Raw genomic sequence first — 23287 nt, 5'->3', positions numbered from 1 at the left:
CTATATTTGGATATTTAGTGACAAATGCAGTTTCTCTGGCTAAGGACTAACCCTAACTGAAAACAATCCAAGTACACGAGCTGTAAAGATGAAATGCAAGATGGGGGGAGGGAGAGGGGGAAGCACAGGGAAGAACGAGTCCACACCCTTTGTATTCATAACATACAGAAGAGATCTACAAAGTTTCTGGTTAGTACCAACAGAAACCTACTTATTTTCTTTCACATTAAAACTGAGGTCCCACCTAGCTCAGAAGACTGTCTTGCTGATAAACAAGTTAACTGATCACTAGAGAGGAAAGCAAAATACCCCCACCCCCCCTCCCAAGAAACCTCAACACCAAAACTCAAAAGGCACCTCTGCACACACACCCCGAGCGCACAGAAAGCTCGTTACAACAGTGCTGTCATAGCCTAGCTACTTCCCTCACACCAGAGCAGTTTCTCCCAGAACATCTTTATTGCATCTGTGAGCTCAATAATCTGTATTGGGAAAACTATGCCGGTAAATCAGCAACAGAACTTTTACCAAACATCGCCAAACCCAAGTACATCCCCAGGCACTAAATACATCCCTGAAAGAATCTCTGGTCTTCTCCTTGACCAAAGATGAGCAGCTGAAGGGGAGGCGGACTGAGACAAAAACTTGTTTAGGGTGGGGTGTTTTTTTGTTTGGTTTTGTTCACACTTATTTAACGTCAATGATTGATTAACATTTTGGATAAAGGAGCTCTTTGTTAGTGATTCAGCATCTCCACCCCTTCAATTAAGGTGTTAAGAGTTCACAACAGTGCAGAGACCCGAGATTCACAGACCCCACTCCACAAAAAAGGGATCCCAACACTCCCCCAAAAAAGTGATATAAAATAAAAAAAAAAAAAGAAATCCGAAATCCCCAAAGTGACACCGTTGTTAACTCCAAGTTAAAAACAGAAACATGCCTTTCTTTTGTTGTTTGAGGAGGGGCCAGCCAGGGAGACAGGGAAAAATATGAGCCCTTGAGCCATTTTTTTTTTCTTTTTTGCTTCGATTAAGAAAAAAGGATACATCCATTAAAAATAATCTCTTTGGAGATCACTATTAAAAAAACAACAGTTCCACAACCCAAGCACCACACAACAGAGCCATCATGGCAATTTGTCCAGAATGGCTACAGAATTCCACTAAAGCAACTCTGTAAAGCCTAAGAGAAAGCTGATCGCTCCGTGGGATGTGGGCATGTGCTCTCCTGCGAACACAAGAGTGTACAGGCGTGTGCTTCTAGCCTCTCTTTAGCCACCCCAGCGCAACACCTGTAACTCCACTGCAGACAGCAATAGGGCATTACAGTCCCAACATACAGCAGGAAAAGGTAAACAAAAAGACAGGAATAAAGCTGTTTAGGTATGTTAATTCATTCCTTACCCTGTGGTTTTTCTTAATTTGATGCCTTGCCCAGCTTTCCACACTTGTTTTTTGTTATATTTTGAGCAATGACTGACCAAATATTATCTTCCAATAAAACAGAAAGGGGAAAAATATCTACATTCCCCCCCCCCCCCGCTTTTCAAGCTTGATACATTTAAAGATGCATCAGAGCATCCTAAGATGTGTGTGGGCTTTTCACTGAGAAATTGAGGACAAAATACTTTCAAGGAAACTAAAAACGTTTCTGGAACCCCTCAAAACTGGAAGAACTGTCTCCCCCGCTTCCTCCAACTGTGTTTTGACAGTCGAGCAACTCATCACCAACAGGGAGGCTTAATGAGGCTTGGCCCAACCTTTTCTCCTCTGCCCCAGAGTCACCAAGGCTAATGCCCAAACTAAGGGGAAGATGTAACTTTACAAGGTAAGAGCTACAAGACTTGGTGGTCCTCTCCCAGAAAACTAACCATGAGTATCAGGGTTATTTCCAGACCAGTTTCAGAGTCTTAAGTTAGGTTTGGCATCTAGAGCATAAATGCAGCTTCCCTTCCATGCTGGCAGGCTTTGCACCACTCCACAATCCTGTGCCACTTCTCATACTTTCTTTGCTGCATGCCAGTCTCCCAATTTCTCATTTTGTTTACTATTAAACCACTAACCATGTCTTCATCCCACCTTAATATTTCATATCCAAATAACCCACAACTGACTGTCACATTGGATTCTTCCCATCTGTGCCCTCATGCTTTTTCCACCCGCCCAGAGTAATATCCACCATCCACATCCCAAGCACTCAATTATCAGAGGCCTTTTTAGTCCCATCATCCCATTGCCTACACAGGGGCTCAGAGACATCAAGCTGGACAACACAGAAACAGAGGGTGCTCTCTCTCATCCTAGAAATGATGCTTACATGGCATCCAGCTGTTCCATCATTTTTCAAAGCATCTGAAGCCTCCAGTGTTGGAGCTTTTTCTCCACTGCCATCCAGCCCTTAACCTGACGAGGTGCAGTACATCTGCAGAATTAGCTTCTCATCCTGCTGACAGCCTCCCTTACACCTCTCCACAGCAGGCCAGGGCTCAGACTGCCTCTCATGCACATGCACAGTGCCTCTTCTCTACCTAGCAAGCACTTTCAAATACACATATTTCCCCTGCTCTTCCCCACGATCCCTACATACAAGATCTTCTCCTACAAACTCCTCTTGCACAACTATCCCACATACCAGTTCCACACCACATGCTTTGCTCCCCTGAATTCCTCCTTCCCTGAACAATCTACACTGCTTCCCAACTCTGGACCCCTATAACTCCCTTTATAATCATGTACATCACCTCCCTTGAGCTGAAAGCACTTCTTAGCCCACATTCTGGCATCCAGTGCTCTGCCATACCACAATCCCACTCCCCTATATCTTTCTCCCAACCACTCTGGCCTTAGTTCCTCACATGCTCCCATCACTACATCCATTCCCTTATGTACCAACTTACTTCTTCCCAGCATATCTCATAATCCACATTTCTTCATCCACCTCTCTGCATCCCTTCCTGCAGACACCTGTATTTCAGTTCTTCCTACAACAAAGCCCCTCAATCCCTCCCTCATAGCACAGCTCAGATGATCTAATGTTCCAAGTACCATCTCCCACCCCTCATCTATGCTTCACCTCATACCCCACTCCTTGCATCCCTACCATAAACCTTTGTTCCCCAGCACCTCACTTCAGACCCACTGCAGATTCCACACATCCAGCTCTCACCCAACTTGCACCCCATTCTTTTTGCTAGGACAGCCTGCACCTCAGTCCCGACAGCCCTGGTGTTGCAGTCTCTCCTACCCTATGCCCCCATCCCTTGCTGAGACTAAAAACTCAGAATTACCTCTCTAACCCACCCAATGCCATCCTCCTTTCCACAGAGCACAGCCCCATCAGTGCACTTCAGCACAGCACAGAGCACTCCACACACGTAGTTACGAAGCATGGCCTGCAGAGCACCCCACACCCCTCCATGCTGTACAGCCATGCAGGCATCCAGTACCCCCAGCACAACATACAGCATTCTACACAGCACAGCCACACTGCCACCCCATGCACCCCAGTGTGACCCAGAGCACCCCACACATCCCTCCGTGCAACAGGGCATCCCCTGCACCACAGAGAATCCCACAACCCCCCCCCACATAGCACAGCTCTTAGGCCACCCTATGCACCACAGAGCAATTTGGGACACGCCAAACGTCCCTTCACACAGCACAACCTCTATTAGCATCCCCTGCAAGCCAGAGCAACCCATACACACCCCTTAGTACAACACAGGCTCAGGGTATCCCCTTTACCACAACTCAATGAGCTCCATACGGCACAAGCTCCACGGCTTCCTATGTACCCCAAAGCACCCCACACAACCTTCCACAGCCCCTGGGTAACCCCTGAACCTCACATATCCCTCCACAGAGCACAGCCTTAAAACATCTCCTGCACCCCACACACCTCTCCATAAAGCACAGCCTTTAAGCATCCTCTGTATCCCATACATCCCTCCACAGAGCACAACCCCTAAAGCACTGCCTGCCCCCCACACATCTCTCCACAGAGCACAACCCCTAAAGCACCCCCTCGTCCCCACACACCCCTCCACAGAATGTGGCCCCAGGGCACCCCCTGCACCCCACACATCCCTCCATCGCACAGAGCCCCCAACGCACCCTCAGCACCGCGGCTCCCCCCACCCTCAGCTCGGGGCACCCCCGCGCTCGGCCCTCCACAGAGCGCAGCTCCGGGACACCGCACGCACCTCGGAGCATCCCCCATGCCCGCGGCACCCCACACCTTCGGCTCGGCGGAGCCGCAGAGGCAGCGCTGCCCCCGCCGCCGGTGCCCTCGGCCTCCCCCAACTCTCAAACTTTGAGCAGGCGGCGGCGCCGGTGCCGGTGGTCGCGCGGTGCCCGCCGCGCCGCCTCCCCCCTCACTCACCGCCGGGCCGTGGGGGAGGGGCGCGGGCCGAGGCTCCTCTCAGCCCCGGGCGGGAGGGGGCGGCGCAGCGTCTCCCCCCGGCGACGGCGGGTCCTTCCCCCTCCCGCAAACACACACAGGCTCCATTGTCCGCCAGCGCCTCCCCCCTCTCTTTCCCGCACACATGGTACCGCCCATAAAGCCCCTCTCGCATGTTCCCCCCGCCCGCTCCCCCCCACCTCCTTTTTCCTCACACCGTTCCCCCCCCCCCTTACGCCTCCCCCCTCCCGCCGCGTCCCGCAACCAGGAGAGAGGAATGGTACCGCCCGTCGCGCGCGCCCCGCCCCGGGAATGGTACTGTCCCCTACTCACTCCGCCGGCGGGACCGCCTCTTACTCCCCGTTCCGGGCAGTGGTCTCGCCCGACCCCCCCGCCCCGCCCCTCCCCAGCGAGAGGGCGGAGCTTGTGTCCCTCCCCCCCTCCCCCCCGCACCCGCTCCCCTCCCGCCTTCTCCTGCACGGTGGTAGCAGTCGGGCTCTTAAAGGGCCAGGCCCGCCGCGGAGAGCACCCTCCACCGCACTCAGCCGCGGCCCCGCCCCGGCCATTACCATAGCCTGTCCCCCGCCCCGGGGCGGCCCCGCCTCCTTCCCCCCTCCCCTTTAAAGAGACCGCGCGCCCAGGGCTGTTCTTAAAGTGACCGCAGGGGAGGGGCCCCGTGAGCGCGGGGCGCGGGACCCGGCGCCCCCCCCGCCCCCCCCCGCCCCGCCGGCCGCGCGCGGGTCCCGCCCCCTAACGGCACCCCTAACGGAAACGGCGCGGGGCCCGCGGGGGCACGGGGAGGGGGGGCCGCTCTCCACCGCCAAGCCCCGGTGCCTCGCACGGGCCCCGGGGGAGGCGCACGCAGGGGCCGGGTGCGCTGCCAGCCCCGCTCGGCACCGTCCTGCCCGGGCACATCGCGCCATGGCACCTCCACCGGGCACCGCCTCGGCCTCCCGGCAGCGCCAGCCGCCCGCGGAGGGGCTGCGATGCACTGAGGAGGCGAGGTGGGCGCTGGGCACTGCAGCCAGCCGCGGGCGCAGTCTCGGGGGGCCGGCTGGTGGGTAGGCAGCGCCGTGGTTCGGCCCCCTGACACCAACCGGGCACGGAATGTCCCTGCCACAGTATTTGTGGAGCAAGAAAGGGATGGCTGGGCACCGGCAAGGCAGGAGGAAAGCGGGAGGGAGCTCCTGCAGGAGAAGCCTATTTCTCCTACCTGATGGCTGAGAAACTTGCCTGCCTACCGGCTGCCAGCGGGTTGGTGGAGCCGCCCCGAGAGATCTGAGGGCCTTTTCTGATGGGAGAAAGCCCTGGGTTAAGCAGCAGCTTGCAACTAAACAGGGAGGAACCAGACTGTAATGACAAACAGACACAACCTATCAACTCCTAAATATGCTTAAGGGCCCTATCCTGAACAAATGCTCCGTGTCTGGGGGGATTAAACATACATGTAGCTTGAAACCGGCTAGCAGTTGAGAGTTGTGAAGATCTGTAGCAATCCCCCACCCTTTTCAGTCTTCGACTTACTCTGTGAAAAGAGCGCTTTCAAGGTCCACCTATCCTTCACCTCCACAAAATGTTCTTAAAATGGGTGATCTTGTGGGTTGTGAGGAAAAGCTTTCCAAATCACCCGTGGCACACGGATGCACAGAACCGCTGCAGTCTAACCAGAGAAAGCAGGCTGATCGGTTTTGCATATCCACGATGCCTGAATAACCTGTTTGGACAATACAACAGAAGTGAATGGAAATGCGGAGTGTGTTCTCCCTCTCTTTATCCGCAGGCGAACCGCTCTTTACCTTATCCAACTCCCACTTCTGAGTAACCCGGCTTTTTGGAAGAAGACCCTTTCACACTAAGCATTCACACTGGGTGTTGCTCTGACAGATAAAACCATCTCCTCTTTCTTCAGTCCCTAAGGGGCTTTTTCTCTTTTTGTCCCACTCTGCTCCTCCCCTTGTCCATGCCCGCTAGGAAACATCCTTGATGAACTCTGTATGGCTTCCTGATCACTGCAACTGTAGCTAATTCACACTTACCCTAGCAGATACTCTTCCTTGAGGCAGGGGTGATGCTTCTCAACGGCAGGTTTGTAACCCCTTCTGATGCACTGACTACAGCCCCTGAACATTTCCCACTGCTGCCTCTTGCCTCCTTACCTTTTCTAGACAAGTCCCTCAGGCTACACGTTCCCATGATCCATGACCCAAAGGTGGAAACTGTTGATCTCTGGCCAGTCTCTCCAACTCATCCACCAACAGTAGCTCTACCTGTACCTTTCCATGGATGGCAGCAGCACTTTCAAAAGCTGAAGTGCTGGTGAAACAAAACTGATCAGCTCTACTTGAACGACCACCTTTGTCACCATGGATTCAGCCTGCTCCTGTGCCTGACATATAAGCCTCCTCTGGTTTTACACTGATACATGTATTTTTCAATGTAACACCTACCATTCTCCCTATCCCACACCAGAGAGGGTTCAGTGGACTGAGTCCAGGAAAGCGTGCAATAGCAGTAGCAGCACAGACTAGACTGGCCAGGCAGCAAATCAGGGTGTAAGGAAAGAACATGCCTCATGGTGCTTTAAGCAGAAAACCTGGTTCTGCTATCACCTACACCAGGGACCCATCATGGTTCGCTCACAAGAAGTTTGTTTCCCTGGAGCAGCAGAACCTGGGATTTTTCTGAGGAGCCTAAGGAAGCCAGGCACCCAACTTCTGCTTCCGGAAGGTACCTTTTAAAATCCTATCCTATGCTTCAATTCTGACACACACGAGAGCAGCGATAAAATAAGAAGTGTTAGCAGATTCCCTTTTTTGTTCTCTTTCCTCTTCTGACCCGGGACTTTGTTTTCTCATCCCTTTAGGAGTTAGACCAGGGAAAAGGAGCACAAAATGCTACCAGTTCACAGATGCTGTGGTTCCTCCAACCCCCCTCCCATCCCCCTGACCCCATCCCCCCACATTTCAAGCAGTTATAAATGACTGTGCAACTCTGCAGGCAGCAGTCTCAAATAACCACACCAAGCCTCTCCCCTCCAACGGCTTTATGTCTCTTCCTTCCTCTCTTTGGGGCTCTGGATAGCAACTATCAAGGTGCTTTGCTTCACTGTCTAGACTTAAGTTGCTACTTCACCAACCACCTTTGAGAATATGCCACAGCAAACTGCCATCAGCAGTGAATTCCCAAGGGAGAGACTCCCAGCTGAGAAATCCCTCCTGCTGCCCTTGAAGGGCTTTACCATAGGAACAGATAACAATAGGCTCCCAAAAATCTCCACTGTGATGACAGGCTGCAAGGCAGGATTTCAGGTGGCGGAGCCCCAGACCTCAGGGCAGCCACTGCCAACCTCAAGAGCATCCCCCCATCTTGCCCTCCCTCAGCCACGCTCATAGAAGGTGCCCCAGAGAAGCCAGCTGTCCCAGCTCTTCAGACCACTCCAGCAAATCCGGGAACATCTTGGAGACATTACAGCCTGGGTATTCTCCTCACAACTCCCTGGCTGCATCAAGGACAGAAGATCAGCAGGGTCCCCTTCCACCAGTGCAAACCAAGCCTAACAAAAGTTGCTAAAGCAGCTCAAGTTCTACAGAGCAGACAGATCAGACAAGATAGGCCAGCCAGCAAAATATATTTGCATCATGCTTTCTACACATGGTTCAGAGCATGGCACACCCCAATCGTGGCTTTTATTCTCTAAGGGCCCGGCCCTACAAACATTTAATTTTATATGTGTAAGCAGAGTCCCACTGAAACACAATGGAGCTACTCACACAAATAATGTGGACAACGTGCACAGGGATGTGTCCCTGTTGCACTATTCCACTTGCAGCAAACCCAGTTTAGGAGGATCTGGCCACGTGCTCAGTTAGTGCCACACTTACAGGTGAGCTGTTTAAATGAACCAACTTCTTCTTAAGGGCCCTACTAACAAGAATAAATCCTTAACACCAGACCAGCTCAAATGTAGATTTCATCCTTGTAAGTGGCTGAACCGGCGCAACTGGAGGAGGTGGAAACATCTGAGAAACAGGAACTTTTGAAGATGGAATTGAGGACAGGTGAAATGGCGACATGGAGCTGTAGCATGTGAAGGCTGGAGACACTGAAGTCACACCCTGCTCCTCAGCATCCACTCTCTGAAGTGGAGCCTCTTTCCCAACCACAGTCATTCCACTGTTCCACCTCAAATGCAACAGCATATCAAGCTTTTTCAGACATTCATGCTTAAAAGTCTTCCCTCAAGAAAACCAGTCACCATTAAGAAGAATCTGTCAGCAATCACCATACACAGGACCAGTGATGTGTGCTTCTCCTTGCAAGTAACAGATGTAGTCACCGTGCACATCTGTAGCCTGTACACCCCTTCTTCTGCAGTCAAACTATGAGCTTTGACATGGCACATTTGGACAATGCTAAGTGTTCTCTACATTATTTTTTTTTTTCAGTTTATGAGCTATTTTATCTCTGGCAACTCTGTGCTGAAATTGCTTCACATATTTCCTGTCTGCAGAGGCAAGATTTCCCTCTTTCAGTGTGATTATAACCTTCCAGCAGAGAAGCTCTACTAACTCCTTAAGAGCTTTGCTCTCTGTACTGCCTCCCAACTTCTGCATTCATGCACACCTGCACAAAGTGGGTGTAAAATGCTGTCACTGCTGGAAGTGAAGAGCACACATCATTAGGAGAATGTTTTGCTTTGTTTGTTTGCTTTAGGCTTGGGGGGCTTTGCCCTCTTTTTGCTCTGGTGTAAATGATCAGAGGAGCTGCAGGACAAGAGAGAGATCAGGCTCTGTGAAACCTTTTTCTCATGAGCTTTGAGTTTTCCGTGGCTGCGTGCTCTAATGAGCCTTCTCGAAAGGAAACAACCCATTTCTGTAAGAAATCCAGGTGATTATGGTTCGCATACCCGCAGTGAATCTCTGCAGGATGAAGCCTAAAGCTGGACAGTGTGAAAGAGATGGGAAAGGACCACAGGGAAGGGCAGTTTAACATCCATTGTTAACTTGGGGGAAAAAAAAATAACCCTTCTTTCAGAAAGCCTTTTATTTATTGTAAATCATTCCTAAAAGATTAGGAAATCAGGCCTGGGGGAGGGGGAGAGACTGTTGTGTCTTTCTTTCTAATTCAGTGTCTTTTGGTATTAGATATTGCCCTGAGTTTTCCCAGCGTTTGCTGAACATCAGTGCTGCAAACACTGAAGAACATTCTTAACTTGGTTTGGGTGAAGAGTCAGTCCCTCTGCACCCTGATTTGGGTGGGACTTCACAGACACAGAGAAGGGAAAGGCGCATGTATTCACATCAACATCAGTATCCATATACACACACACCTACCTCTGTCCCCACTGCTGGCATAAGACCACTTGCAGCTCCCCAGTACCAATTACTACCGCCTTGCCAGCTGCACAGTGTACAGAGCTCTCTCTTAGGAAGAAGACTGGCTGATGGATCACCTGCACCACATCACCCTATGGCAACAGCATACAGGCAATGGCAAATTCAGCTGGGCAACAAAGGCTTTGCTCTCTTTTCCTACCTACACCAAAAAGAGAGGAAGAGTTGGTTTGTGTTTTCCTGTTCACACCTGAACAAAATGAGCCTTAAACAAGTTTGGGCTGGAGCACAGAACTGAGCCTACAGTTAAGATACTCTTAGGGATCTCCAGAGAGTCTTCTAGTTGGTCTGGCTCCCTTCAAGGCAGTATGCCACATCAAAACTCTAACATGACGAACAAATCCCAGGTTTTATAATATTCCAATTGCAGGAAGCTCTTGCCCTATTTAGAAAGTCATCTCTCAAGTCAATAAGCAGGTATGAGGCAAACACCATGCAGCCACAGAGATAAATGCTCAGCATTATCTCCTATGATTAAAAAAAAGAGGGAGAGAAAGGAGAGAAGAGATACTGAATCAGAAGGGAAATCAGGTAAACAGAATCTGGGGAAACATATGTCTGTGAAGCGCAAGAAAAATACAAATTCATACTAAACAAGGGTGGGAAATTTTGGCATACAGGAGACTCCAAAATCAATGTTTGCCCAAGAACACTGCTCCTGCTACACCGTCCCTATGTTTTACAGGCAACTGCTAACACACACTGCATGCTGTGGTGCTGTCAGGAGAACCTGGCTGTGGAATTGCCTGACCCTCAAGCCTTTTAAGATTGTCAGCCATGACTTTGCACTCCCTTTGACCATATCTGACTTCAATGAGAAGAAACATGGCAGCAACTCAGAAAATTGCCAGACTCACCTCCTGCTTCCATTGAGCCACCTGCTGAGCCTAGTCCAAGACAGCAAGCACCCATGCACAGCCATGTTCTCTGCCATGCCCACCCCACAGCACTGAGCTACACATGTGTGTGCTTTCATGGTGTAAAACTAACAAAGGAAATTTTATAGAACCATAGAACCACAGACTGGTTTGGGTTGGAAGGGACCTTAAAGTTCATCCAGTTCCAACCCCTGCCACAGGCAGGGACACCTTCCACTAGAACAGGTTGTTCCAAGCCCTGTCCAACCTGGCCATGAGTACTGCCAGGGATGGGGCAGCCACAGCTTCTCTGGGCACCCTGTGCCAGCACCTCAGCACCCTCACAGGGAAGAGCTTCTTTCCAAGAACTAATCTAAATCTACCCTCTTTCAGCTTAAAGCATTTTCCCTTGTCCTTTCACTAGAAGCATCCTTCTTGCGGGATAAACAGAAGGAAGCTAAGTCTGCCCTCAGACAGACAGAAGAAGTCATCTGTTGCCAACACATACAACAGCTCTCTTGGCATAACAGGCTTTTTGTGCTTTCCAGTGCTGCTCCTTCAGCTTCCGGCTGCTCAGGGTACCCGCTGGCTGCACAACAACTGCAGGCAAGTTACACTCACAGACCACAGCTGCCCCTGCAGTCAGCACACAGGTGTCTGAGGGTGAAATTTTGTTCATGTCTCTTCCTACAATAAAATAAAAACAACTTCAGCATGATTTCCCCTCGAGATTGCACGCTAAGAAGAAACCAAGCCCCCACAGTACTGCAGACTGGCCCATTAAAGCGAATGGTTAAATTCTTGCTATGAAAAAGTAGGCGTTGTTGTCTGTTTTGTGAGGCAGAAATCAATATTCCCGCCTCCTCTCCTTCTGTTATTTCACCTTGAGGTACTCATGTTCAGATACATGAGATCTGAATCTTACTGCTACTGCAACTTTTCTCTCTCCAGCATTTCACAGGGTCACAGATGTTCTTGCAGTCCTAACCTGCCTGTAATTTACCACTCGGCTCCCTAAACTGAACACCACTGGTGACTGAAGTAGTGACTGATTTTCCTTCCAAATCACACCACTGTGGTTATTTCTAACTATTTATCTATACCCTCTATCTCAGTCATTTTGCTCCCTGTGTCCTCCAATAACAACCCTCTCTCTGCCATAGCCTCTTTCTTTTCTGGACCCCTATAATTCACTCCCTGGTGCTAGCCTCTTCCATACCACAGCCAGCTCATATAAATGATGTTTTATTGTGAAATGCCCCTTCTACTCTCTGTCTCCCTTTAATCTAACTGTGGGGGGGCAGCTTGGTGAGGTCTATGAATTCAGGGGGGTGAGGGGGAAGGACACAGGTGACTGATGCTCAGACCAGGCAAGCCTGAAGCAGTGTCAGCTGGGGAGGGAGAAGCAGGGGAAGATATGCTCGCACCACACCTCAACAGTGGCTTCTTCAGCTAGGTTCAGAATCAGGGGCATGGACCAGCTCCCGACAATCAGGTAGCAATGCCAGTCTGACTGGGCTGTTCTGATGAGCCCTCTCTGGAGGCAGCTCTGCCTACTATCACGTCTGCCTCTGTCACCTTTGGATTAGACAATTGCAATATGCTCTGTTTGGCACCAAGCTTTAACTCCATTCATAAACTGAAGGCAGCGCAAAACTCGGCGCTCTGTTAGATAAGCCTCATCTCTCGCCCACAATCATTCGTGCGCTTGTGCTCCCTGTTTATGCCATCTGACCACTGTTTTCCAGACGGGTTTTAACATGTTCCTGTTGACCTCTAGTACCTTACACATCAGAACACTTCCCACCTGCAAAATCATCTATTTCCTAGAAGCTGTATAAAAGACATCGGGTATTCTCACACACATACCTCAGAGAGTAGAGTTGAGGGTTGTTCAGTCTTTAATTTGCCATTGTTTGCTGGTGACAGTCTGATGAAATTGCCTGAGTAATAATGAAGACAGTTTTCATTATCTGTCATTTAAAAACGTCAAGGGAGCTTAGACTGAATGGATAGGTGCTACCTGTTGTTTCAAATAGCTTTTGATGAAGGAAATACATTTCAAAAGTACCAGTCACTGATTTGTGGGTGCTATACAAAGATTACATAAAACAGTGAGATCCTTCCAAAGAAAACAAGCAGATTTCCCCTTGCTCTTCAGATACTGGCTTATCATCAGTGTGGTGCTGACTTTCTTCTGCAGTAATCATAGGCAGCTCTCAGATCTGCAAGGTCATAGATGATAGAGGACAATACCAAGAAAAACAGGACTCTTCATTATTAAAGCACACTTGAGAGTTGTGGCTTAGCTCTTCACTCACTGGAAATGCTTCACTAGCCTTCTTTTGCATTTTCACTTGTGTGCTTTTATGGTGCAAACTCTGGACCACTTTAGCAACAGATGTCATGGCTGGACATACTTCTACCCAAACATTTTGCTAGTCCTCTCACAGCTGAACTGCAATAACAGACTGTGTGAGTGTTCCTACTCCATCTGAACAAAAAATCTGCCAGCTTATTTTAAATGGTATCTGTTTATTCCTTAGCATGAATACATCTGCTGACAATACCTGCCTTGCAGGCCCTGAGACACCTAGGACAGCATGGTTTTTTTCTGTCTGTATCCTTATATTTTTAGAGCATCCACTTAACATGTGAGATGGTATTGCTCAGGGGACCTGCCTTGGTAATGCAACTGTGCTGGGATACACTCTCTGTGCCTTGTCTTGCTCACAAGGTGGGCTGTTCCTACACACAATCTGTACCTTTTGCCTGTCCTTTCTGTCGAACCAGAACAAAATGAATGCCAGCAGTCCAGCCAGTATGCAAGGAATGCAGGTAATACACTGGCTACAGTGTCTTTAAGAACCACTTGCATATTTGCTTATTGTTTTTATACGAGTATCCAGCATTAAAGGCTGTAGCATGAATCTCTTCTAAGCATTTAAATGCCAAAGCATGGGTACCTTTCATTTAAGAATCAGCTAATGAGGATTTCTGCTGTTTGATCCACTAACACAACCCCAGCCTGCCTGGGTGCCATCAAGTCCCCATTTCTCCCATGTGTAGAAACTGCAGTGTCCCCCATTGTTCCCCAGCTCTTGATGATATATATGAGGTTTAAAACTAAGATTTGATGGTAATGAAGAAGGAAAGAAGGACTGAGCCTTAGGATGGTGGGCTCTGAAAGTCACAGATGTGGGGAAGAAATAAGGGTTGTTCTGAGACCAAATCATTCCCATGTCTTGTTTCTATTAGGATGTTTCCCAAGCACTTACTTGAGCCATCCTTTCAAAGCATCTCCCAAAGAAAAGGGTTTAAGTTCCTGGCAACACATTCCAAAAAAACATGTCCCCAGCTCCCTGCTGCCATAAGCAAGCACCACTCCAATGATTTCAATAAAGCTGCACTTTCTGTGGCCCTAAGGCTGTAATACTACAGTAAACAAAGCCAAATACCGTAAGCTTTAAGGTCTGAATCCAAGTCTTCAATGACTTACTCATATGATCCACCAAAAGATGGCTGAATCCACAGGAGGCAGGATACAGCTGGCTGTCACAGAGCCCTTTCACCCACCAGCAGAGCATGGGCCACAGGGCCTGATTCTGAGGAGAGCAATGCTGCTGGACCCCAGCCTGCTCCTCATGGGCACTTGCCCTTGAAAGGGCAGTGGTACCTCACTGCTCCAGGCTCTGTGCTGCACCAGCACTCCAGCCTGCCTGCTAAGGCCTCTGCCCTCACCAAAAATAAATCTTGTACCCCACTCTAATGGCCACAAGGATGAGATCAAGCAACATAATACTGATACCAAAACCAAATAACCTTACAATTTCAGCTGCTGACCACTCCAGCTTCTTCGCTGCCCCATTATAGAGTTTTCCCTTTCCATCTGAAACATCCAAGCAAACATCACTCACTCCAAGCAAGAGGTAGCTCAAGGCTGTTGCCAGGCTGGGTTTGGGACCCATTGAAGCACATGCTGAAAGCAGACCATGGCTCAGTTAGACGACAGCGTACATCCTTGAGTAAGGAGGATGCAACGCTGGATAGTTGCTCGGGACTGAGTGAACACTGCAAATGAACGGTCTTTCCAGCTTCAGAAGTGGTCCCTGAAGGCCAACAGGAAGGGAATTTGGCTGGATAGTATAGTCTGGGGAACATGCTGAACACAGATCCAGTGAGTAGTGTTGAAAATCCATAGGCAAAGGAAATGTTTTAAAACAGAGGAGGAAAATCTACTTGCAATCAATAGCATGAAGGCCTCTGAAAGGAAACACTGAAAAAAAGGACACATTTGCCACACATAAATCTTTAATGATATCTTGTCATTTTAGCAAAGCCTTAAAAAAAGAAAAATCCAACAAAAAAACACAGATACTGTAACACATCTGATAGAGCAATCATCCTCACATGGCAAAATACGATTTTCACACCTGGTAAATGAAATGACTGTGCTGCACCCTGAGGCCAGGGTTAGGGGCTAAGGTGAGCTGGTAATGGAAGGTTAGAGACCACATAACGGCTCTTTAGGGAGCATCTTTCAGATGCTCTTTTCATGTACAGCAGTGCACTGTGTTCAGAAGGCACTGGTGGCACATACTGAAGTCACTGTCAGTGACAGTGTTCTAATGGTGTAGTCACCAGGTGATAGCTCAGGTTTGCATGCCAGCACCCCTCAGGCTCAGGGCAAGGTTTGCTCCCTTGTAAGAGCACTCCTGCATTCTCTCATCTCCTCACAGATGAAGAGTGAAGCTACAGAGCAGAGACAATAAACTTCTCAACCACATACAGCTACAGCCTCAGAGCTAACAAAAGAAAAGCAGGCAGTGAAAATCAAGAGCACAATACTGACCACAGGCCATGCTGGGAGGAACCCGACACATTCACAGTCTGCCCTGTATCAGCACACAAGACTGCTAGATCCAGGCAGGATAGCTACATAATTTGCCCACCACTCAGGAACAGGAGAGAAGCGAGATCTGTGGGGAGCCAGCAGGCCCTGGAGGTATGGAAACTCACAATAAAATCAGCAATCTTGGAATCAAAGAGGAAGATGCACGGAGAAATACACTATATACTCTAGCACCAGACACATGGCTTAACAAGATGCTTTAGACTATCTGGCTCCATAAATTAGACTGTGATTCCCAGTTCTTTAGCTCCTAGCTCCTGCTGATTTCTGTGGATAAAGGAGATGTTTGTCACTCCCAAGATCAGATGCCAGATCGAATGCTTTTCAAGAAATACACAGATGAGTATGTTCCTAAGGAGGAATGAGCTAGAGCTAAGCCTTCAAATGAGCACAAGGAGAACCTCCTGCCCACAGACAGGAAAGTGGTAACCTCCTTTGCTTCCTTTGTGGCTTTAACCTAAACCACAACTCCTCCCTTTGGGTTAGGAGTCTCTTCCACTCATTCAGATGTTTGTCAGCTTGCCTCTCTCCAATACCCAGCATCCACCACTGCCACATAGGGGGAGAAAAAAAAGCTCTTTTCTTTTTCCTCTCCCACACCCCTTTTGCAGCTTCTTTCCTAAACAAGCACAGCTTCAATGCATGGCAAAGCAAGTCTAAACTACAGCTCTTCAGGCACAGGCACAGAAATTAGCAATTGCAACATGAGAGAGCAGGGAGAAAGCAGCTGTTGGCATACAGGCTACACCAACATTTGGGAATGCTGGCAGCAAGGAAACATTGCTGCCAGTGGGAAGAATGATGCCAAACCAACTCACAGGGCTTTTCCATGAGCACAAGCACTCCTTCCCAGCCTGGGGCACAACATCCTTCCTTCTCCACCAGAGAACTTCAGAGCATGGATGAGCTGCTGAAAGTAGGGGATAGAAGAGGGCAAGAGCAGGGAAGAGCTGTGCTACCACATAAGAGGCACTTTACCAGTGCAGACAAAGGTGAGAAGTTCAGACCCCATCATCCCCTGTTTGGGGTGTCAATGAGGAAGAGGCACCTCCCTCCTCACTCAGGTCCTATCATCTGCTGATGTGAGAAGCTCCCACCCAAAACCCTCCTGGTCCTAAGGCTTAACCCCAGCATACCCAGGTGATACTGGGGGTTTTAAAGAGAGTTAGGTGTTCTAAAAGATTTGAGCAGTACTGCACAGGCATTTTCTTCTACTTTATAACTTCTTATAATGGGGATAGCCTCTCTCACTGCAACACACATGGTGTGAGTGATGCAGTTGTTCCCTTGTCACCCCCCACTCTCAGGACAGGTCAGGACTACGCAGGATGAAAGAGAAGGGAATTCTTTTTATTCCTTGAATATTTCAAGAGATTTCAAATAATTTTTCTACATCGGATCAAGGAAAGAAAATCGTTTCCAAAACTTGTACCTAGAAACTATGAGCAAATTAATGAAATGAAAGATTTCATTTTATCTTCTTGGAGCACTTCATTTTGACAACTTCAAAACTTTTCTCAGGGTTGGGTTTTGGTTTTTTTTCAAGATGGGACACAAAACTGGAATCAACTTTTCCTGAAAATAGCAACAGTTTTGGCAAATCAGCAATTTTCTAAGAAAAATGTATCACTGGAGAAAAATCCAAACAAAACCTACTTCTATTATTTCCTCCCAGCACCGTGCAAGAATATGCCTCTGTGGTATAATTCAGCCTTAAGTTTCATAGCAACTCTGATTCAGACATATTGCACATGCAGATATTAGAATATGCCTTTGACAACATGAGAGCAATGCGAAACAGTGTATATACAATATGGGCAAGCAATGCTGCTATGGAAACCCTTCCTTTGAATTCCCGTACATGGGGGGTTTAAATTCTTATCCCTAATATTGCTTTAACAGAATTTTGTGTACTTCTATTTCCTTGCTCAAGTGATCGCCCTCCTTCTAGACTTTGCCCATTGGGAAAGAAAGATGGTTTTGTGGGTGAAGCAGAAGGTGGCAAAATCTGCACCACATTCCTGGTGCTGCCATACACACACCTGCTCCATGAGCTACAGCAAGAGAAGTAACTGATCTGTGCCTCAGCTTCTGCATCTGTAAAATAGAAGTAAGCTGGCATTTTCCTTCGGATATGACTCGAATGTGCTCTGAAATCCTTTGTGACAACCAGAAGATACATGCATCCTTATTCCTATTTGTTACTTTCTGTAGGCGAGGAGTTACTGTCCTCTACAGACCTATGCTGATCATCTCTCTATACTGAAGAACCAAATCAGGAAGTACAGTCGCCCACTCATGTAGCGAACAGATAAGTAATAAAGCAGTGCACTTGCCAACTCCTAAGGAGGTGGTTTCTTAAAAAGACATAGGAAGCTTTCATGTTTTGAAGCTGACTAATTTCAGAAAGTTCCCGTTTTGCTCTCTTTTCCCTTAAACTCCTCCAAAAACCACCTGTTGACCTGCTCTTCTGAAGTGTCTGCTGCCGGGGAGGGTCACACTGGCTAAGGTAAAGGTAATGATGCTGGAAGAAAAGAGCATATTCTGTCTGTCCATCTCCTCCCTTTGCAGGGTGCTCCTGCTGACCCAGCAGTACCTTTTGAGTCTCACCCCAACAAGGAGAGACGTCCTAAAGCTCTGCTGAATGCATCCTGGGACACATGGCACCACCTGCTGCAAAACATGGGCCGAGTGTGCAATCTAACAATGATCACCCAGCAGCCAAACAAACTCACACGTGCAGCCCAGCGATCACAAGCACAGATAAGTTACTTGCACTCGTCTGATGGTATAATTGCCAGACTGCACATTCAAATGAGTATTTGTTTAAGTGTGTGATATACAGATAGAGCTTATGCACTTGAGGCCAAATTCACCCCTGTTGTAACTTCCCTAACTCCAGTAGCAATTACTCAAAGGATTAATATGGCCCACAGTGTTTCCCAGTACATGTGATTCATCATTTCTTTCCTATAACAAGGAATAATATGCTGTTTCAATCAGTAGTGATAGCCTGGCCTCCTTGAGGCTGCCGGACTCCCTGTTTAATCAGACATAAAACAAATCACTTGCAGAGGCAGAGGCGTACAAGCATGCTTTAATTACAATATTGTAACACCAATTAGAGATCTATCTAATCGAGGACTCAGTACTTCCTACTTGAGTACTACTCCCATGTTGGGATAATTACTGCTAATTAAGCTTGGAACTAATTAGGCCAAATGATCTCATTTATACCAACATAGATGACTTCTAGGAGCTCACACACACACAAAAAAAATCCAAGGGTGATTTTATCATTCCTGGACTCATCAGCACTTGCCTTTCTAAATGGACGGTCCCTCCCCAATGGATAAGCCTTGTTAAAACTCAAGTCCCAGATGATCTTCAATTCTTCCAAGTTAGAGAAATGCTCTCTGAAGGTGTTTCAGATGGTTGGCCTGAGTCACCTTCTGCCCCATTAGACACAGTGGATTAACAGAGTTGTGTCAATCATGGCCTGGTTCATTCAAAACCTACATGTTAACCACACAGTTATAACTTCTCAGTGCATTTAGCACTACCTACACCACCACGACTGCTACACAGAATAAGGTTTGCTGTAGGGTGCTGTGTGGTGTTAAGACTTACAATAACTTTAAAACAAAAACTCTTAAACACAGCCAACAGCTGTATGTACTTGTTGCATGTTCTACATCGATGCTGCATGTAATAAGAAGTTGCATCCAGCGCTGCTCAGTGGCAGTGGCTCAGCTGTGCTGTATGCGATGGCTAAGGGAAGAGCCTGGCTCTAGCTAATGGAAGCTCCTTGCAAAGCCCGTCTGTGTGACAAGACTCCCTGTGTTCACAAGCTGACTGGATCTAACAAAGTTGGCTTTACACTGCAGTCAGAAAAATGAAGGACAGACCTTCTAGCTGTGTTTATGTTGCAGCTTCTCCTCTTCCCCTTCAACCTCAACATTTCTGCACCAGCTCAGCACTGAGATTCTCAGGTAAAAGTGACACCAAGGCAACGATCATTTAGACCTGCCCTTGGCTTATGGGAACAGTTTCAAGCAGTAAGTATGGTGTTCCCTGCCTAATGTTGACATGGCCAAAGCTTAAAAATACCCCTCTGAGCACTGCATTTTTGTCTGGGTATTCTGGGGACTATGAGTTAGACAGTATTTCAGAAACTGCTTCTCATCCAAAGATGGTCTGCACCAGCAGTGTGATTTCCTCCTGCTGGAGGAAACCTAGTTTCTGCCATCTAAGCCACTAGACTGCAGATACTGTGCCCAATTTCAGTTTCATGGCTGAGTGAAAGAACAATGCCACCTACCAAAATACCAGTCCCACCTCTCCAAGGTGACTGGACATCTTTCAAGTGCCAGGAAGGACCTTGTATCCAAGATCTGTCTGGGAGCACCCACCTGTCTGTGCTGCAAACTTCACAAACCTCCATGGCCTCCTGTCCCTAAAAGCAGTCAGAGCACCCCAACACCTCTGCTGAGCCTGTCACCTCTGCTGAGGCTGCAGACATGCAGGTCTGCGCTGTTGGGCATTACGGGCAAGTCAAGAACAGCTCAGTCATGACCACTGCACAGGCCATCTTTTTCTGTACATCCCTTCTTCCAAATCCTGCCTTCAATTCAAGCTTCCCAGGATCCACTTCCAGGTACAGCATGTAGTAAACCCTGCTGTCTCTTTACTTTTGGCTTTCTCTCACCAGCTGCCTTTATTACTCCTAAACCTTTATTACTCCTGCTAAACACTTAATTTTCTCACGCTTTCTAGTACTTTAGGCTGGAATCTTGAAGCCGTGTCAGAATCGGGAATTCCCCATTGTCTCCACATCTTCTTCCAGCCTGGCCCTTTATCCTCACAGTGATCGTAGTTCCCTGGTGAGTCACACCCCCCTTCTTTCCTCCAAATGCCTCCTGAACAATCTTCTCTTTTCCAAAGCCTGTCAAAACTGAGCCCAGCAGGATTCCCTACACCAGCCTGACCTGGTTACAATACCTCCTGGAACTGATCCTCCTGCTGTTTGTGAAATTCCTGTACAAGTGCCACTTCTTTATGCAGTACCATTAGCAGAAGATTAATAAATAATGCACAGGAATAACACAATCCCCAATAAACAGTGTATTACTTCTCCTATTTTCTTAAGTGAGCAACATGGATCCTAAATCTAATCTGCCTCTCCTGTTGTTACCCAAGCTTCACCTCTGCTACCAAACTCTCCCGTCCCTCCCACAGCAAGCCTGTCATTCCTTTCTTCCCAGCTGCCAAGGCTTTTGCTGCTACATCCTTCAGCCCAGATAAGCTAGAAAACATGAATGCAAGCATCCGTACAACATGAATGCAAGCATCCATACACACACTAGGTTATGTGTTGAAAATGCACATGCTTCCATATGCTGCAATACCGTACTCAGAGGTATTATTCAAGTATCTGCTGGAACCCCTGCAGGAAAAGGTGAGCTGGAGATTTTCTAATGGAAACAAAATCACTGAATCCAAAGTCTGAGCAAGACAGTGGTAGATATATGATCAGGGCAGTGTTCAGCAGAAGCACAGATTGGGCCCTGGGGACCTCTGAATGGCATCTTTAGTGTTTAAAAGGAAGGAATTCAGGAGCTTTAGATCAGAAGTGCATCCCAAATGGGCATTAGACTCTAATAAATAAGATGCTTTACACTGACAGAGTGCCAAAAACCTCCTAACATCCTCCCTGAGCTCTGCATACAGGCGTCTCTTCAGTTGGCAGTGGTTTGGATGGCAGAAACCAAGCAAACAAGCTCCCTGCGTAACAGAGGAAGGAAGGGAAGCAACGTCCTGGTGGAGGAACATCAAGTCACAACCACTACACCACGCAAGCTCTAATTTGGGACTACAGTAAGTCCTCCAGGACAGGGACTGTCTCTACTGTCTGGACAGTACCTTGCATAACAAGACCCCAGTTCCATACCAGCACTTCAGCATGCACTGCACAACTATTATCACCAGAGGCCTGCAAAGAGAAGCCATCTCACATGGACCTCCCCAGGGGCATCTGCAGGGGATGGTGGAGGTTTGAGTCACTGACCTGAGACCCAGACCCAGGAAGCTCACTGAGTCACAGTTCAGTGTGTCCTCCTTCCAGACAGGCTCCCTCAGGCATTATCAAACATTCACCAATGTGGGAGCTTTAACACAGGGTTTTTTTCAGAGCAAATCCCGTACTCTTATCCAGGGTTTGCCTGCACACAGAGGTCCAGTTGGTGGCCAGCCCCGTATGGCCCTAAGAGGCAAAAAGTGCAAGGACAAAGACAAGGGCCAGAAATAACCAAATCTTCATTGTCATGAAGCAGTAGTCACAGTAAAACATCCAGGGTCCCAGCAGCAAGATGGCAGGAGACTGAGGGACACTGTCCCTGTCCCTTCCCATCCTGAATATCTGGGTTGGTCCTGCTGTATTTCCAAAAGAAAAGCAAAGAGGCTGCTGCTTACTGTAGAGAGATGCCAGCTTCGTATCTTCAACCCTCCCAAGAGCCCTAGCTCAGGCTCTTGTTGCATAAGGCAGGGACACATCCCTGAGTCTGAGGTTTAGAAACAAGATGTATTTATTTGTTATTATTTTCAGTTATCTGAGTGCAGTAAAGGTCAGAACACTTATCTTCTGGGGCCGGTTCCTGCTCCCACTCATGCGATTCAAAACCAATTGAATGATTTTTTCCGTACTTCTCAGGCAGAAAAAAATCCAGTGGGAATGAAACTTGATACAAGGCATTTTCTAAAGAGAATCTGTGGGAAATGAGGATCCACTGCAATGAGAGGAAGGGGAGGCTTGTGGGCATTCCTGGGCACCTCCTCCCTAGTCCCCTTTAGTCACAACAAAAGATGATTAGAGATGGTGGAGAGACCACAGCTTTTTACCCGTTTTAACCTAAACTGATCTCAAGGACTGGACAGTATCACCCAAGTGATACTCCCAGAGCTGTGCTTTGGTTGACCAGACTCAAGGACATTGCTGCATGCCCTGTGCCTGGTACACGGGCTGCTCCACAATCTCCAAGATTAATTTATGCAAAACACAGGAAGACGGGCTTTTTCCTTTTGCAGTGAATGACTTCATTAACCTTTCAGGATCTTGGCAACAGTGAAGTAGAAGCAGTGGGAAAATCACTCTTCTGGGGGAAGGGAACTTCTGCTAACAGCACATACCTGGAAGAGACCAAAGACAACAGGAAACAATGGACCCTGATCTTCTTACACTCTGCCTTCCCTTCTGGTCTCCTAGGCACCCTCCAGTCTCTGCCCTACTCTTCCAAAGGTCCTTCTCCCAGAGCTGCTGACAGCTCACAGCATGACCAGAGAGACAAGGAAGCCAGATGGGAGGGCAAACAAGGCAGAGGAACAAGGTTTTGGGAAGAGTCTGGAGAGAGACCTAGCCCAGAGGCAGAGCAGGAGGGAAGGAGCAGGTAAAACAGGTGAGGCAGGTATGGAGAGGGAGAGAAAGGGCTGTGGGAAAAATGGGAAAAGGTATATGGCACCTTGCACGGAGCCACACAAGGGATACCATCTCAGCATGGTAAGGAAGTGTCAGTCAGTTGCAGAAACAGAAGGGAGAAATCAGGAACTGCCTGGTTAGGAGAGCTGAGGCTGAGGACTTTTATGAGCCTTGACGTGAGTCACGACTGACAGGGGCAAATGTGGTGCTACCCAGAAACAAATCTAAACTGCAGTGGAGGCCACAAAGTCACCAT

General features: G+C 48.3%; 1 protein-coding gene across 4 annotated transcripts in view; it reads right to left on the bottom strand.

Moving 5' to 3' along the window:
- BCL9 (BCL9 transcription coactivator) overlaps nt 1-23287 on the bottom strand; it is a 61692-nt gene that overhangs the window by 25790 nt on the left and 12615 nt on the right. The window contains exon 1 of one of the 4 annotated variants that reach the window (XM_034073153.1): nt 4732-4766. The exons of 2 other annotated variants lie outside the window; for them this stretch is intronic. The gene's annotated coding sequence lies outside the window, so the exon portion shown is untranslated. Of the gene's footprint in view, nt 1-4380; nt 4405-4731; nt 4767-23287 lie in introns of those variants that run through there. One more of the 4 variants, XM_034073154.1, reaches the window with a different exon arrangement.

This window comes from Melopsittacus undulatus, chromosome 2, assembly GCF_012275295.1.
Source record: "Melopsittacus undulatus isolate bMelUnd1 chromosome 2, bMelUnd1.mat.Z, whole genome shotgun sequence".
Taxonomy (NCBI): Eukaryota; Metazoa; Chordata; class Aves; order Psittaciformes; family Psittaculidae; genus Melopsittacus; species Melopsittacus undulatus.
This window is presented reverse-complemented; position numbering and strand designations above follow the sequence as displayed.